Here is a 17,789-nt window from a genome sequence, read left to right on the forward strand (position 1 = left end):
CCCCCAAGGCAACAGAAATCTGGTCCAAGTAATTTGACTCAGTGATAATTAATGACACAGGGTTATTATCTGAATACAAGACAGGGATCCCAAGCAGTTGAAGGATTATCTGAGTTACTTTCAGATCTCAGGTATGCTCGTTCAGTACATCTGAACTGCTGAGAGCATCTTTGTATCTCCCCCTTGCTTATTGCAGATAGGGAGAGTGCTGCACTGACCTGAGCATGGATGCTACATTTTAAACAGAAATATTAGCAAGAGAAAATCAATGCTACATCATACTTTCTTTCCACTATCTTATTGGATTTCCATGCTCCTAGGGAGGCATCTGAAGCATGGGAAAGAAAAGTTCTATGCTTACCAACCTTTTTCTGAATTTTTCTTTGTTCATTCATACCATTGGAGAACATGGTATTTACCCAGTTACAAAGGCAACATAGGTAGGTCCCTGCTCTCAATGTGCTTACACTCTAAGACAGACTGTGGAGCAGCAACGGAAAGAAGGGACAGACAAAAGGAAGCAAGGATGACCATAGGCAAACTGCATGTAAATGAGGGTGATGAGGACAAACAAAAGACTATATGGAAAAAGTGAGTTTTGGATTGTTGTGGACTTTAACTGTGTGTTATCTATACTTTTTCTATGTATACCACTCAGGGATCTCTTTAAGTGATTTATAATTTTTCTGTACATATATATATATATAAAATATCATCATGAGCTAAACTGAAGAAGCATGAAAAACAACATGCTGTGCAGTGAAATATTCAAAACACACCATTAGCTTAAATAGCAGGAAATGAGCAGAGGTCTGTTCATTGCATTAGGCTAATCACCAGGGCTGGGTATGGTGCAATCTAGTAGTTGACACAAAGTATGAACAATTCCAGAGAACCTCCGGTTTAATTTTGAAAAGGAGAAAAAGTTCATTTTTAGAACTGCTGTGGAAAAAAAAACTAGCATGTTTCATGTTGTGTCAGACTGTTCATGTACACTATCTGCCTGCTGCTGCCTGCTCTGACTGGCAGCAACTCTCTAAGATACCAAGGCCACACTAACTGGGATGGTGTGTCTTGTTTTGGGAGATGATGATGATAATAATAATAATAATAATAATGATAATTTATATACTGAAAGATGGAGGGCACAGGGAGAAGGGGACGACAGAGGACGAGGTGGTTGGACAGTGTTCTTGAAGCTATGAACATGAGTTTGACCAAACTGCGGGAGGCAGTGGAAGACAGGAGTGCCTGGCGTGCTCTGGTCCATGGGGTCACAAAGAGTTGGACACGACTAAAGGACTAAACAACAACAACGTATACTGCCCTATACCTGGGGGTCTCAGGGCAGTTCACAGAATAAATGCCGCACTGCCCTGCGGCCTCCACTTTGTTCATCCCACTGTCCCTGCCGCTGGTAGAGAAGAAGCAGCAGTGCTGATTTCCCACAAGATCTCACCAGAAATTAGGGCTGCTTCTCTACCAGAGTGGTGGGTGCCTGTGTGGCGTCACCTTGGAAGCTTCCACCATCTGAGGCAGTTGCTTCACCCTGCCTCATGTATGGGATGGGCTTGCACACTATATATTACAATGGAACTCTGTTTCCAGTGTAACATTACTAGAAAGCTTGGGACTATTTGTAGGAAGGATTGTGGGCAGGAAGTGGGTGCTTAACTTCTCCTTGGCTTATTGATTTATCCCTGCAAATGCCATTTAGAAAAGTTTTGTCTTCAGTTTTTTTAAACCTGTCGTGTGGGGAGAACCCTATAATAATAAATGGGGAGGGGATAGGAAACCTGGGGTTTTGACATAGGGGTGGCATATAATGATTGGATAGGAGTCTGTAAATAAACAACAGCTGTCCCTCAGCTCTCCTTTCAGAGGTAAGAGCTGAAAGGCAAGTTCAGGAAACTGATCCGAACATGAGTTAATAAAACTACATTGTATGCTAATGATGTAGTTTTTAATCCAGGATAATCTTTTTTTGCCCTTATGGATCTATTGAACAATTTTAACTCTCTCAAGATACAAAATTGATTGATCAAAGTCCACATTACTGAATATACTTGATTTGAATAAAAAAATGAAATTGAAGAATTGAAGAGCATAGCCCAGCCCAGTGGTACAGTGACTGACTATGACCAGGACAACCCAGATATTCTTTCCTTTGTTTGATGTGTATCCCCTCTTTTTTATTTAAAAAACGGCTTTATCTGAAATAATGGTTACAGCAATAGCTGAAGAGTATTTGGTAAAACTTGCTAAATATATTTTGTAGTAGCATGCTGCATTTTTAAATGTTTCAGTTTTTGCATTTCTTTTGACATTTAGGCTTGTGTGCATACACACCTGAGTCTCCTAGGCTGCTTAGCCACAGACAAAAATCTCCTGACCTGAACTCCAACCTATGTTTCTGGGCCTCTCACATACAGAAAGAGGAGGAACAGAGCCGCTTTCTTGGCTTTTGCATTCTAGTAAATTCTCCCCTTATAGGTATTTAGGGCTACCTGCTTGTTATGGAACTAAGAGGAAGTCCAACTTGCAGGCGGGTTAGGGAGTTACATAGCTCCTGGAACTACTTTATAATGCAATACTGTATATGAAAACATGGTATTAAATGACCACTTGAATAATTTTCTGTCTTAAAACAGGAAGAGCGCTGTAGAGTAGCTTTGGAAAGCAGCAGTTAAACTAGTCCCCGCTATGCACCCATGCTTTTTGTATGGATCTATTTCCAGGTGCTACAAGGGAGTTGTGTTTGTGTGGGGGCAGATTCTTACTCTGCCATACTAAATTCATAATTAGTAAGAGTGTACCTTAGAGGCCAAGTGCAGGAGAAGAGGATATTAGCTTGCTTTCATCTATTTTGTGGATTTTCATCATGGAGAAAACTTGGGCAGCACGGGCAGAGAAACAAGCAGATTCCGCTCAGAGCTACGAAAGAGAAAAAAACATCTGATTTTAGATGCCTCCTCAGTTATCAGAGAAGCACAGGGCTGCTAACAATATAATAAACATCGTAATAGTTTAATCACTGGCAAATCCAACACTGATAATTCTATACATAAAACAGTAGCAGCACTCAGCAGTATCTTGACCAAGAGACTTGGCTCCTGTAACGTCTGTAAGGCCTGGACAAATAAATGTATCTAAAGCAGGCAACAATGGAATTACAGTTCTGACCTAGTAAATAAAAAATAAAAAAATTCCTTCCAGTAGCACCTTAAAGACCAACTAAGTTAGTTCTTGGTATGAGCTTTCGTGTGCATGCACACTTGTTCAGATACACGGTTCTGACCTAGTCACCGTGTGTCATTTGGCAGATGCTGAAAAGTTCGCTTTTTAGGAAAGCTTTTAAAACTGCTGCTACTACCACCACTTTTGCTGTGTTCAATATACTTTGCTTTGATTATGGTGATGTGTTTACTTTGTTTCTTCACCTCCTTGCTGCTTGTGTGGTTTGTGGTTTTTTAAAAAATGGTTTATTCCCCCCCACTCCGTTTTATTTTTCTATTTGCTATTTGTAAATTGCCTTTGAGACCCTTTGAATCTCAATAAATAAATTAATATTGGGTTTACATACTAAAGGATGATGTACAGCTTTTCCACTCCCCTCCTGTAGTGTCTAGCAACAGCTGTCACATAACTCTTTCCATTTTTAAAATATATTTCTATTAATATGTTTCTTTTCTATTATTCCCTTCCTTTGATGAGCATAGGGTGGTATACATAGGTTTTCTCCTTTAAACATTTATCTCCATAACAACCCTGTGATGCAGATCAAGCTAACTGAGATGTGTGTTTTCAATACCCATTCTATTCCAGTGTCTGTAATTTGTATTTACTGTTTAATACTAAATTTCAAATTGTTGTAGCCTGCCCTGGGACTTGCTGGTGAAGGGTGGGTAATAAATCTAGTAGCTCTGGTTGTAGTAGTAGTAGTAGTAGTAGTAGTAGTAATAAAAAATCACTGGCCCAAGTTTCATAGCTGAGGGACAGTTTGAGCCTGAGTCGGTTTTAGTCCCTACAAATTGTGTGAAGAAAGTCATTTCCTGTAGCTTGTTCTCTGTGCAATGCAATCCTAGTTGCATCTTAACTTGAGTAGAGCTATTCAATGAGGAGGGAACTTTATACATATTCATAAGCAGACTCGTCTTTTCTGTTTAGGATGAGCACTAGTGCTGAAAACAAGTTTTGACACTAAACCCTCATAAGCCTGGATTGAATTATGTCTTGTATTCTGGTATCCTTTTAACGTGCCACTCACCCACTTTCCTTATCTCTATGCCTTCCTGCGTTTCATCTGGGTTCTGTAACATCACAACAAATAAGGCAGTGGTTATAAAGAAGATGAAATTAAATGAACCAGAAAAAAACAGTACAGTAAGGAATGGATGGTTTCTGTCACCACAGTCAATTCTGTTGTGCAAATCAAGGAAATATGCACGATTTACTTTCTTCTCTAAAATATATTCTGGTTATGGAGATAAGCAAGGACCTTTGCAGACTCCTTTGGCTTAGGAGGCATTTGCCCATACACATTGCACCCATCCCCGCCTGCCATGGGACATATAAAGTCTATAGCAGCTAGGGGAGGGTAATGGGAAGGCCATAGTCAGTGTACAGTTCCAGCTTACGTACTATTAATAATTCAAATTAACATTCAAAGTAAGGGGAATGTAAGGAAAAAATAGAAATGATAGAAAAAAGAAAATATCTATTAAAAATACCAGTCACGTTATCCTGAAGGATTTATAAGGAACTCACTAGTGATGCTGACAAGGTGCAATAGTAATTTCTGTTCAAGCACAAAATAACCTATGGCAGCAAAAGGCTCAGCTGTTTGAAACATAGGGTGTAAGTGCCAAGCAAAAACTCAAGAACAATTCTGGAATATGTCCAATTAACCCTGCAGGTTAAGGAGTGGACATTTCTGATAACTAGGTGAGAAAATGGGAGTAAAAAGTTTCCTCAGTGTTGTTTGCTGCTGTAATGGCTTTAGAGTACAAAGGACTACACTAAATTTATGAAGGAAGTTTTGTTTTGTTCAATGGAAATTATTCCTATGCATAATTATTTGGAAGTAACATCAACCAAGTTCAAGGGGACATAGTGTGATTAAACTTGCACCCTAAACATCAGCCTTCCAGAACCTGATAGTGAAGTTTGGGACTAGGATACTGAAATTAAGGATAGGGGTAGTGCCCCCTTCCTAGTATTTACAAATATATTTACAAAAAAAGTAACAACTTCACAGGTTAGCTGCCCAAAGATGATTATTCTTGTCAGACATTTATTCCAGTTTTCCCTTGCCGGAGGGACTCCTTTGCTCTTGGATTGAAATTCTAAAACTGCATCCAATCCAGTTGCAACTTGTTAAATACTGGTAATTTGTTGGAGGACAACAGATGAGAGTTTTGCCAGTTTGGTTCTGCCAGCTCCACATTTGAAAATGGAAAAGTGTAACACTATAAGGGGACTTTGTTTAGAAGATCTGGCCAAGTTATTCAAAGAGCCACATGAGGTCTTTTGGGGAAAGAGCTTCAGCTTGGGAGATAAAAGTTAGGCATAGCAAAGGGACATGGCTAAATGAGGTGCAAAAATGTGCGATAGAAACACTGGTCCCCAGGCCAGGACTTAGGTCCTGGACCCCTTTGAAATAATAAAGTCTGGGCAAAGTTGATGAAGCAGCAATATTTTATTGAAAATAAACACTTGCAAGTGGGTGACCTGAAAAGGCAGGCACACACTTTCTTATCAAAAACATGAATATTTAAACCCTTTTCCTGAGCGCAAGTCCCTCCTTTGCCGCCCACTAGGAAGGGGCATTCAAAATGCAACACCTATCGCGTCGGTCTATTGCAATGTAAAATCCAACTCCCCAACCCCTCTTTCATCCCCCAAAGCCCCTTATTTGGTTAATTTTTCCCATTCCCCAGAGCCCCTAATTTGGTCAAGCCTCTGTCCCCTTCATACTGTTTTAGCAATAAGGCTAGGTTTCTTTATTTCACTGAAGTGTGTGACACCGTGACCTGTTTTGCAAAAAGCCCCTGGCCACGGTTGCTAAAGATACTCTATTTCTTCAGAACTTATCTTTCTCGAAAAGTTCCCAGCCTCAAGATTTCGAAAGAAACAACACCCTATAGAACATGTGACCACAGCTAGTTTGAAATATGCTAGCAATAGCTACGCCACATCCTGGCTGCAATATTCCTATAGCCTTACACACACTCCTGCTGCAATTTTCTTAAAGCCCTATGATTTACACGATTAATAAAAACATTTTCCTTTTCTGCAGGAGCAAACTGAAAAGACAACATATACATTTCTCACAAAAAGTCTCAGACAGATTGGAATATTTCAACTATAAAGATCACGGCATAACTGGGGCAAGTTGCTCATTCTCCCAACTGATATTATATCTCCTTATCTCACTCTGCACACCCACATCCTTCTGCTTTTCTCTCAGATAAAAATGATGGGTGTGCTGCTGATGGGATCCAGCGAGCAATTTTATTGTTAAGGAGAGGGTGAGGTGGGAGATCAGGGCTGCCCAAACGTACCCATTGCTTATGCAGGGATGGCCCACCCATTAGGCAAGGTGAGGCAACCGCCTCTAGCAGCAGGATCCACAGAGGCGGCAGCAGCAGCAGCAGAGCTGTAGATATTTATTTCCCACCTACCCACTCCCTTTTTCCTGATGTAAAAAAGGTAAAGGTCCTGATGTGGATCTTCCCCCATGCCTTCTCTCCTGGTGCTCAGAAGGGCGCCATTTTGTGGTTTGCCTCAGGTGCCAAAATGCCTTGGGCCGGTGACATTTATGCCAGAGAGGCTTTGTTGCGAACGGCGTTCCCTCAGGGGTGAGGTAAAACCTATGAAAAGTGGGCAGAGAGCAGGTTGTGGGGGGGGGGGATGTATTCGTTATATTTCCTCCCCACCCGTCTGTGGCGGCGAAGGCCACCAGAACCGGCTCAAGACCACGGCAGAGACGACCAAGTGCTGAGGGAACGTGTGGGGAAAGTCTCTCCCTCCTTTAAAAATAAATTAATAATAATATCCATGCGAGACGGCTAATGCGATATAAACTGACCAAGACGTGAGCCCCCTTAGGGGCTCTCAAAATCAGACGGCGGCTTCGATGGACGAGTCAGATTAAACGCCACATGAAACAGGCCGAGAAATGAACCACCAGAGAGCTCTGAGGGCGCTTCCCTCCCTGCCTCCGAGCCTCCACCATCAGACCGGTTCTGCTCGCAGAGCGAGGCCCGCGAAGCCCCACCCAGGGCCGCCTTTGGGAGTGGCCGCCAGTCAAGCGGCGGGCACCTTTATACCAGGCAGGCAGTCCGACCGCCTGCTGGCTCGCTCGCCCTTCCGCCGAGCCCAGCGTCTTGCTGGGTCATGGCGTGGGGCTTGGGTGGGTGGCTGCCTGCAAGTTAAAAGTGGCCGCCGAAGGAGCTCGCCTGTCTTCCTTCCCGCCCCACGCGAGCTGAACTCTGAAGATCGGCTTGCGTGTTTGACAGGGTTTCCTCTGAGTCGGGAACCTCCTTTGGGCGCGAGGGATTCGTGAAGAGGAGAGTGCTTCTGAGCGTGTGTAGAGTGCGTCTCTCTCTTTCCAGGGAGCCTATAGACAGGCATGAGCCTCTAAATTTAGAAACTTAAGGATTTATGGAAGGCGGGGGTGAGGGGGGGGGTGTCCTTTTTTTGGTCCAGCCCTCCTCCTGATGTGCTATCTTGCCTAGAAACTGAAGACCGCTAAAGACAGGTGAGTTCCTGCTTTATGCTCTTTAACCAGCTGCGCAGCAGGCAAAAATGGCAATAGGTTAAGCTTCTGTGTGGATCGTGAGAGTTAAATCGGTTAGATTTCTGCTTGCCAGGCAATGGCTGAATACGCATCACCTCTGGAAGGAAAAGGTTGCTTACCAGTTAAGTTGTGGCAATGAAGGTGAAAACGAAAGGAGATGATCTGACAAAATAACAGTCAGGAAATGTGATCAAAACGGTGTGATTAGGGTCAAATTACATTCGATGGGTAGTTGTAACTTTGTTTAGGTTTGATTTTTATTTTTTAAAGGGACCCCTGACCATTAGGTCCAGTTGTGGCCGACTCTGGGGTTGCGGCGCTCATCTCACTTTACTGGCTGAGGGAGCTGGCGTACAGCTTCCGGGTCATGTGGCCAGCATGACTAAGCCACTTCTGGTGAACCAGAGCAGCGCACGGAAACGCCGTTTACCTTCCCGCTGGAGCGGTACCTATTTATCTACTTGCACTTTGATGTGCTTTCAAACTGCTAGGTTGGCAGGAGCAGGGACCGAGCAACGGGAGCTCACCCCGTCGTGGGGATTTGAACCGCCGATCTTCTGATCAGCAAGTCCTAGGCTCTGTGGTTTAACCCACAGCGCCACCCGCGTCCCTCTGACCCCTGTATAGCAAAGGTGCATTTATGAATCTGCCTTAGTTCAGTAACTAACCAGCACACACAAAAAATCAGAGTCCTTTAAGGGTATTTACCTGGATGAGTTGAAGCGTCACCTGCCGGAAGGTGAAGAAGAGGCCCAAACAAAGGTGTTATAATGTGGTTTGAGTCGTTTGTAATAAGTAAGAAAACTGAGTGCATTCTACCTGTATATAATTTGTATACATTCTGTCCTTGACATGGCCTGTTATTTAAATGCTTAATAAACACAAAAACCTAAAGTGCCTGATCCTCCTTTTTCAAAACTGCATTTTATCAGCTGTCCAACTGCACAATTCGCCCCCCAACTCCACCTTTTGTGCCAAACTACACTAACCCCACCTGCTTAGAGACTGCTTTACCCTTCCAGCTGCTTTTCTATTGAAAAATCAACCACCTCCACTTCAGCTGCTTTGCTTGGTGTGGGGAGAGCAAGCTAGACTTGAACCTTTCTCCCTGGTCATTTTTGTGTGTACACAATATGATTTTGTATGGATGGAAATTGTTAGCCCCCGCCTTGCAGTCTGAAATAGTATTCCCCGTACACAAATTTTATCACCTCAGAGACAACAAGATATTTGGTCTACATGAGGCCCTATTATCACCCCATCTGCCTTGATGTGAGACCCAGTGTTGTCTTATTTTGTGGCTCCCACTTGCACACTTAGCTCTTTAACTCCCCTCCACTGATATGAAAATAACCTCCACTTCTCTCTCCCACTCCCCTGACTCCTCCTTCACTTCATTCATAGGCGTGTATTCCCTTTCTCCTTTACACAACTGAGGCAAGATCACTTCCTTACACTTCATGTTATGATGGTTGCTTCAAACGTCATGAAAACTCACAATTTACATAAGTACTTTCTATTTAAGACCTTTTCTAGGTAACTGTTAGTAAGTAGGTTGTTTCTAAAAAATAGTTTGCGACTTGCTTGGTGTCTGACACTCCAACGAGTGGCTTTTTGCATGTGCTGTACACTCGTGTCATGCTTTCCTTGGAGGAATCAGAATAATCACATAATTTGGAATAAGAAAACGGTGTAAAGCGCATGACTTGAAGAAAATACTGCTGGCCATTCTTATGAGCTTCTGAAAATTTGATGTAGACATCAACAACCCTTTTCTACTCAAGGGAGTTTAGTTTGTGTGGCAGTGAGAAATTTATTTATTTTACAAGCCATGTACAACAAGAGAAAATGAGTTAAAATACAAGTTTTAAAAATAATAAAACCATCCCTGCAAACTCTAAAAACAACTGTTTCTACATATGTGCAATTAATATTCCATAAATGATTGAGTCACACCTCAAGGAAAGCCTTCTTAAACAAAAATGTCTTCAGTAGGCACCATTGTGCTCTAGGTTAACAGTAATGTCTGATTGCCCCATCAAGGACTCTTAATGATTGGGTTCTTCATGCTATTACTAATCATATTAATGTGAATGTTGGCCTCTACTGAGATTTGAATCTATTTCTCCAGTTTAACACTGCAAACTCAAAACAGCTTATTGCCCTATAATGAGCAAGCTAATTAAGCAATGGGCTAAGGGTGAGACTCCATCCCACTTTTGAAAGGTTTAGTTGGGTGCTGCAGTACCCATGTGGAGAAGCTGCATGCGGTCCTCTACAGATAGGTTTCTTTGTGACCACCAGTTTTGGTTGAGCTCTGATTCGCATAGTGAATAGTGTAGCTCTGATTCACCACCATAGCTTTGATTCACCAGACAACCAACTGGAAAATTTGTATGAGTTTAAATTTGTTTTAGTTTATACTATTGTGGTTTTAACTAACTTTTTTAGTGGTAATTTTATTGTTTTATTTTATTTTTTTGTAAACCACTTCAAGGTTCTTTCTTACAATCAAGTGGTATATAAATTTTATGAAAAGAATACAAAAATAAAACTGGAGGAAAATCATGTGAAGTGGGCACACATGAAGTGGGCTTTCTTGCAGAGGACCCAGTTCCACACTTTTGGCTCACACTTCAGTGTCTGTCGGTCAGAATGGCCGTTTATCACCCTCAGTACTGAAGGCAACATGTGGGAGGTTGCTGTCACACTCCTATTTGTGAGCTTCTCATAGGTATCTGGTTGGTTGCAGTGGGAGCATAAACCTGGACTTTATAGGCATTTGGCCTGATCCAGCAAAGCTTTTCTTATTTTCTTAATTTATCTGTTTGGTGAATGGAGGGACTCGCACTACTTTTTCCACAAGGCTGAGGATGGCCCTGGGTAAAAGTATGAACCATATCTGACTATGTTCATGGGTATAGTGGGTAGTCTGGATTACTTAACCTGAACTAAAAATGCCACATCTTGTGTAGGCGCCCCAAGGACACATACTCAGAATTGCATAATATTCTGTTCCATAGTCTTCTGTATCCATGTGTAGTTGAAGACTGATTTTTTCCAACTCTTTCAGTGCCTGCTTTTGAAGTGATTATACCAGCTGTTGGATTTGAGTATGGGACTAAGACTATAATCCCATACCCATTTACCTGTACCTCGTTGAACTCAATGGGACATTGCAGAACTGTTTTCTGGAATATGAAATGGATGTATGTAGTATTGTTTATTTGTGGTGTTCTATGGCATAAGTAGTCTTTCAGCACATATTATGCATTGTATGCAACTAAATTCTACTCAGAGTAGGACCATTCAAATTAATGGATCTAAATTAACCATGTCCATTAATTTTAGTGGGTCTGTGAGTATGATTAATGCCGGAAACAACCCTATGAGTATAATATGTTCACATTTATTTACTGCTTTTTAATCATAGCTTAATACATTTGTGAGGTGGGAAAGATATCAGTAGTGTCTTTCTGTAAAAGTTTTGTCTTGTATTTCCTCTTCAGTTTCTTTGCTTGATGTTTTAGTTAGGTAAGTGGTCCTTTAAAAAAACATTCTAAATATGTACCTTTAAAAATGAGACATAGTAATAATAATCATATATATTGCACACATACCCTGGGCTTGACAGTAATTTGGCTTAGAAAGGAATCAGTACATCCAATGGTTATTTGGTGTCATTCCTTTTAGAATGTCCTATTAGATGCTGTGTTGAATTATTCAGTATCAGCAGCCACTGAATAGTTAAAGCCTGATGGATTGTTTTTTGGCTGAGATTACATATTCATTTCCCAAAGGATTCCAACAGGTTGCATAGCAAATTCCTTGCATTGCTAATGTAATTGCAGTTTGCCCATTGTCCCCAATCCTATCTACAGGCTTCACTTCTTATACCCCAGAACATCCTACTATGTGACTGACTTTCCAATTGCATAACATGCCCATTTGTGGAAATAGTGTGATCATTTCTGTGAGATCACTTGTTTGTGTAAGATTCAGTCCTTCTTCCCAGAAAGGCATTATTTTTGTACAAATCCAAAAAAATGTATTAAATACACCTTAATTCTGTTATACCTCCAGCAATGCATGTTTTGGCCAAATGTTTTACTAATCCTGTGTGGATTGAATATATATATATATATATATATATATATATATGCTTTCGTAGATTTTCACGGGTACAGGAATGCAGGTTTTGGTGTCCTCGGGTGTCTTCCCGTGTAAAAGTTGGGGTGTCTAGGCGACGTTTCGACGAGGTCTCACTCGTCATCTTCAGGCTGGTGCTTTCGGCTTCTTGTTACTGGAACAGAGCGGGATCTCAATGTTTGAGTTCCTATAAATACTGTAGAGGGGGTGTGGTGTCTAGCCTCCAATGTTCTGGGCAGAGAGGAAGTTCCCAGGCTAGTGTGCCTTTTCTTCTTTTGTTCCTTAATTACTTGAGAGATACCTTGAGTGATTTCTTGAGTGATATCCTGAGTACCACTTAGGTGGGTCATTAGGTGTGGATTAGTTGCTAAAGTCTTTGTGTCTTGACCTCTTGAACTTTGTGAAGAGTTTTCCTGAGAAGATGGCTGTATTGCTCTTAGTTGTGCTTTGGCTTGGCTTCGTGTATAGGGGCGAGCTGTGGTTTTGTGGCTTGTGTCAGTCAGATCTGTGTAGGGATTGCAGGGGGGTGCAGCATCCGGAGGTGCCACCATGGACTGGCTACTGGATGGTGTCAGTAATTCATCTGTGGAGAGGGTCTGGGTTTGGGTCTGGTGTGGTTGATTGGTGTTGGCGTTCTGTGTGCCTCTGGATCTGGTGTCAGTTTTTGTGGGGAGGGCTAATTTCCAGATGTCTGGCAAGCGGGATGTGTCGTCACGCTTGTTCATGTTGTGAGGGTGTTTCTCTATCTCGATGGCTTCCATGATTATTCTCTTGTGGTGATGTTCCGTGTTAAAGAGCAATTTGGAATCTGCAAAATTAATTTCGTGTCCTGTTTCTTTCATGTGTTGGAAAAGAGAGGAAGTTTTTTCTTCTTTTTTGACGGCATTCTTGTGTTCTGCGATACGTGCATTTATTCGTCTGTTTGTTTGTCGAATGTACGTGGCTGGGCAGACTTTGCAGGGTATTTCATAGATCCCTTGGTTTTCCAACTGGATTTTATCCTTGGGGTTTCTGAGGATATTGGCTATTTTTTGGTTGGTGCAAAAGGCTGTTTTGATATTGTGTTTATGGAGGATTTTGCTAATTTTATCTGTAGTGCCCTTGATATAAGGAAGGAGGGCCATGCCATTGTTTTCTTCTGTGTCTTGGTTTTTGGGGGGTGTTTCCTTTTGGATTAGCTTCGTAATCCTGTTTTGCTGGTATCCATTGGCAATTAACACATTTGAGAGATTCTGTAACTCAGTTGTCAAGTGGTCTTTGTCAGCCAGGCGTTTGGTTCTGGAGATGAGAGTCTTGGCTACGGAGTTTATTTGTGCAGGGTGGTGGTGTGATTGTGCATGTAAGTAGCGGTTGGTGTGTGTTTTTTTCCGGTAGATAGTGTGTCCTAGGGAGCCATCAGGTTTTTTGTAGATTAGGACGTCAAGGAAGGGAAGTTGGTTGTTGGCTTCTATTTCCATAGTGAAATAGACTTTGCAGGGTATTTCATAGATCCCTTGGTTTTCCAACTGGAACAAAAGAAGAAAAGGAACAAAAGAATTAAGGAACAAAAGAAGAAAAGGCACACTAGCCTGGGAACTTCCTCTCTGCCCAGAACATTGGAGGCTAGACACCACACCCCCTCTACAGTATTTATAGGAACTCAAACATTGAGATCCCGCTCTGTTCCAGTAACAAGAAGCCGAAAGCACCAGCCTGAAGATGACGAGTGAGACCTCGTCGAAACGTCGCCTAGACACCCCAACTTTTACACGGGAAGACACCCGAGGACACCAAAACCTGCATTCCTGTACCCGTGAAAATCTACGAAAGCAAATATATATCAATATATATATATCTCAATCAAAACATCTACTTCAAGACAACACCCAACAATTCTACTTTCTATAAATCAATATTCAATCCTCAAACTCAGATATCATAAGTTGATTTCCTTTTTCACACAAAAAGTCTATAAGGAGTTTCCAATCTTCAGTAAATATTAACAATGATTTTTCTCTGATTAAACATGCCAACTTCGCCATCTCAATTAAGTCCAATAATGTTAACAATCATTCCTCCATGGTAGGTAATGATGAATAATTCCATCTTGTGCATATAAAAGTCTAGCCACATTTTTGGAATATTTTTAATGCCCACATCCATTCTGCTTCAAGGATTATTAATCCAATATTTGCTAATTCCCATTCTTTTCCTTTTATGTGAAGGACAAATATATTATTTTGCATATATTGAGAGTATTATACTCTGGTTTCTCTTCTGATCGTTTAAATCTTTCACCATTTCCCTCCTATTATATCTAGAAACAGCCATATCTCACTGGTTCTCTCCATTCTACCAGTTGTCTAAGACCAATGTATTTTGTTTTGGCCTCTCTAAATTGCTAACTTGTGCCCCTGCACTCACAGTGGTGGGTTCTATGTCTCCTGATTTAAATTAACATTAATTTTATCATCTTCATCATGGGGGCCCCCCGGAGATGGGTTCTGAACTGGACCCTCCTCAGTTCCTGATGACTTCCCTCCAGAGCAGGTAAAATAAAAAAGGTCGCAGAGCAGGTTTAAGTGCCAATGGTGTTTCCATCCTAGTGCAAATGGAGCCATCCCTTTTATGCAGGCCTAGTCTGCCCTAGAATATTCCCCATTGCCTAACAAATCCAAACATTTCCTCATAACACCATTATCACATCCATTGCACTGAGACTGAAAAGTTGTGTCTGTGTACCTCGCCCTGTGTATGGAAGCAGTAGCATTGCATAGAAAGCTACCTTGGAGAACCTTGTTTTTAAACACACTTGGTCCTTGGAGTTCATTATATAAAATGCTGGAGGCCTGACCAGGGTGAAGATCAAAATGATCTCAATCAGCTACATCTTATGACATTTACCCAGCATTGAGATGTTAATATAAACAAAATCACAGGGACCATCATGTGCTGTGTATAATGCAAGAGTTCATTCTCATCTAGTAAATAGACCATTTTCTCTAAAAAAGGAGGATATCTAGTAAACAGACCAGATATCCTTCTTTTTAGAGAAAATGGTCTACAACGTCTAAAATCTCGCCTAATGTCAACTGTCTTTCCCTATCCAACAAGTTATGGTAATTCAGAGCCTATTCATACAGTCAGTGTACAATGAGATAACCTTTGATTTGTTTAAACATTCAAGAGATGAATCAGAAGTTAAAGTAAACTGAAGAAAACTTGACAGCTGCAAACTCGGTCATAACCAATCTCCTTAAGCCATTAAAGCAACAGATTGAATGTCTTCAGCCTCTTCCTACTCCCCTACAATCTGCTTGCAAATCAAACAAAACAAAACAAGGCAAAACAAAATACAGTAAGCATTTGGTCAGGATCCAAAGAAGTGATACATGCATGCCAAGGAGACAACATAGCCGGAGCCTCATTTGTTGCTTTTGCAGCAGCTGATCATATTGGTGAAGAAAAGACAATCCACAATCATCTGCTTTTTCACTATGGAAACTTATGCTGCAATGTCTTCAAAGGCAGCCCAACATAGAATGCATTGCAGTAATCCAACCTAGAGGTTACCAGAGCATAGACAACAGATGTTAAGACTATCCCAGTCCAGATAGGGGCACAGCTGCATCATCACTAAAAAGCTGGTGGAAGGCATTCTGTGCCACTGAGGCCACCTGAACCTTAAGCAACCGTAACAGGTCTAGAAGGACCCACAAGCTATGTACCTATTCCTTTGGAGGGAATGTTATCCCACCCAGAGCCGGCCGTATCCAACCCCTCTGGTTTAGAGAACCACTTACTAACAGTGCCTCAGTCTTGTCTGGAGTTTAAGTTTTGTTAAATAAAATAAATGGGGGAAATTTTAAAGTCAATATTTCATCATTATTCACCCTATCTAGAGTATGGGAATAGTCATACTGAACTACTTTGTTGAAAGGGTTATTGTGTGGCCCTGCTTTGGACAGTAATGCTTCTGTTTAATAATGGTAAATTTGTAAGCTGCCTTGAATTTTAAGAGACACAAGGTGGTGTGGGTATGAGGAAGGAAGCTTTGGTTGATCGTTTGACTCTGAGAAGGTACTTTCCCTCTAGGTCAGACTGCCTAGTAGTCCTGCTTTGTTTGCTTCCCACTCCCCAGCTGTTCACAGTCCTCTATTTTTATGCATATTAAAGAACTTTTCATGCTGTGAAACTCATCAAATCAAGAGAATTGTACACTTGCTTTTTAAAAAGTGTAAGACTGCAGTATTGAGGGAAACAGAATTCTGCAGCGGAACGGGACTTGAAAATACTCAGTTTTGCTGCTTTCAAGAGTACAAACACCTGATGTTTCCATTTTAAGCCTTCCAACACAATGGCATTCCTCTAATAGGAATAATCTATGCAAATAAAATGGCTCTTGTGCTTTGACCTCGTGAACAGAGTTTTAATGCTGCCCAGGCCTTTTAGGCTGAGTCATAACATTTTAAAAGATAGGAGCGAGGAGCAGGATGGGGGGCGGGGAAGGTTTATAATAGAAATGCTGACACAAGAGTGGCTGAAAACAACTGTTTGAGCCAGAGGTGGTGGGGTCCAGGTCTTTCTTTGGATAAAGGCTGCATTATTCAAGAGTTAATGCCACTGACCTTGTTCCTGCTGACTGCAGGTTCTGACTGATAAGGCTGCACCCACCCAGATCAGTGACTTGGTTGAACAGTGGCTACATCATGATGTTCTGCTGGCCTGCAGGATGTGCATCACAATGTATTTTGGTTGACCAAGGGTCTGATTCAGTATAAAGCTGAGAGGTATACATAAATTCATAGGCTAGATGATATAAACAAAATATACATGTCCTTCTCTTGCTTCCAAACCCTTCCATGGTTCTATTGCCTTGTGATCTCATGATGCTGGTCAATACTAGGTCAGTGAATGGACTCTGGTCTTGGTTTTCTGCACTGAATTGGATTATGGTGATCTTAGAGTGAAGGAACTTTCTATTGTTCAGTTGTCATGGTCAGATTACTACCTGGTAAAGTTTAGATTTGCTGGAACTCAGAGCCTCTGCAGGGGTGGGGGACTGAATAAGTGTTGCACCCCAGGAGGCTGATGGATCTGGTTTCCTGATGACTCATACAAACCTGCCTGGGTTTTGAGATCTTCAGGGGAGGCCTTCTCTTGTTCCCACCACCCTCACAGGCATGCTTTGTGGGATCATGGGAGAGGGACTTCTCGGTAGCTGCTCCCAGTCTTTGAAATTCCCTCCCCAGATAAGCTAGACTGGCTCCCTCCTTTTCATTCTGCTGGCAGGTGAATACTGTTTTGTTCCATCAGGCTTTTGTGAACTGACTGCCTCTAATAGTAACTTTGTTAATAAGTTTGGTGTCTAGCTCTGAGCCTTACAGTCAAGATTGCATGTACAGAGCTGTTTCCTACTTGGGGCTATGGTTTCTTTGTTGAGAAACAAAACCATCATTTCTGACCGTGCACGTCAAGAAACAGGGCAATGGTGTTTTCAGTACAGTGGTACCTTGGGTTAAGTACTTAATTCGTTCCGGAGGTCCGTTCTTAACCTGAAACTGTTCTTAACCTGAAGCACCACTTTAGCTAATGGGATCTCCTGCTGCCGCCGGAGCCCAATTTCTGTTCTTATCCTGAAGCAAAGTTCTTTACCTGAAGCACTATTTCTGGGTTAGCGGAGTCTGTAGCCTGAAGTGTATGTAACCCGAGGTACCACTGCACTGGGAAATGGGGCTGATTTTTTGGTCTGTCGCAGCCTAGCATTGTTTGTTTTGATTGGCAATGTCTCTTAAAGGTCTGAGGCAGAGGTTTTTCTAGCGGTGCTACTTGACTTTAAAATGGAGATGCCAGGGATTTA

At 41.8% G+C, this 17,789-nt stretch overlaps 1 protein-coding gene across 2 annotated transcripts in view; it reads left to right on the top strand.

Moving 5' to 3' along the window:
- GPR160 (G protein-coupled receptor 160) overlaps window positions 1-17,789 on the top strand; it is a 32,982-nt gene that overhangs the window by 12,899 nt on the left and 2,294 nt on the right. The window contains exon 1 of one of the 2 annotated variants that reach the window (XM_083739882.1): window positions 7,615-7,762. The exons of the other annotated variant lie outside the window; for it this stretch is intronic. The gene's annotated coding sequence lies outside the window, so the exon portion shown is untranslated. Of the gene's footprint in view, window positions 1-7,614; window positions 7,763-17,789 lie in introns of those variants that run through there. 2 annotated transcript variants of the gene reach the window in all.

The sequence above is a fragment of the Podarcis gaigeae genome (assembly GCF_964106915.1).
Source record: "Podarcis gaigeae genome assembly, chromosome: 5".
Classification (NCBI taxonomy): Eukaryota; Metazoa; Chordata; class Lepidosauria; order Squamata; family Lacertidae; genus Podarcis; species Podarcis gaigeae.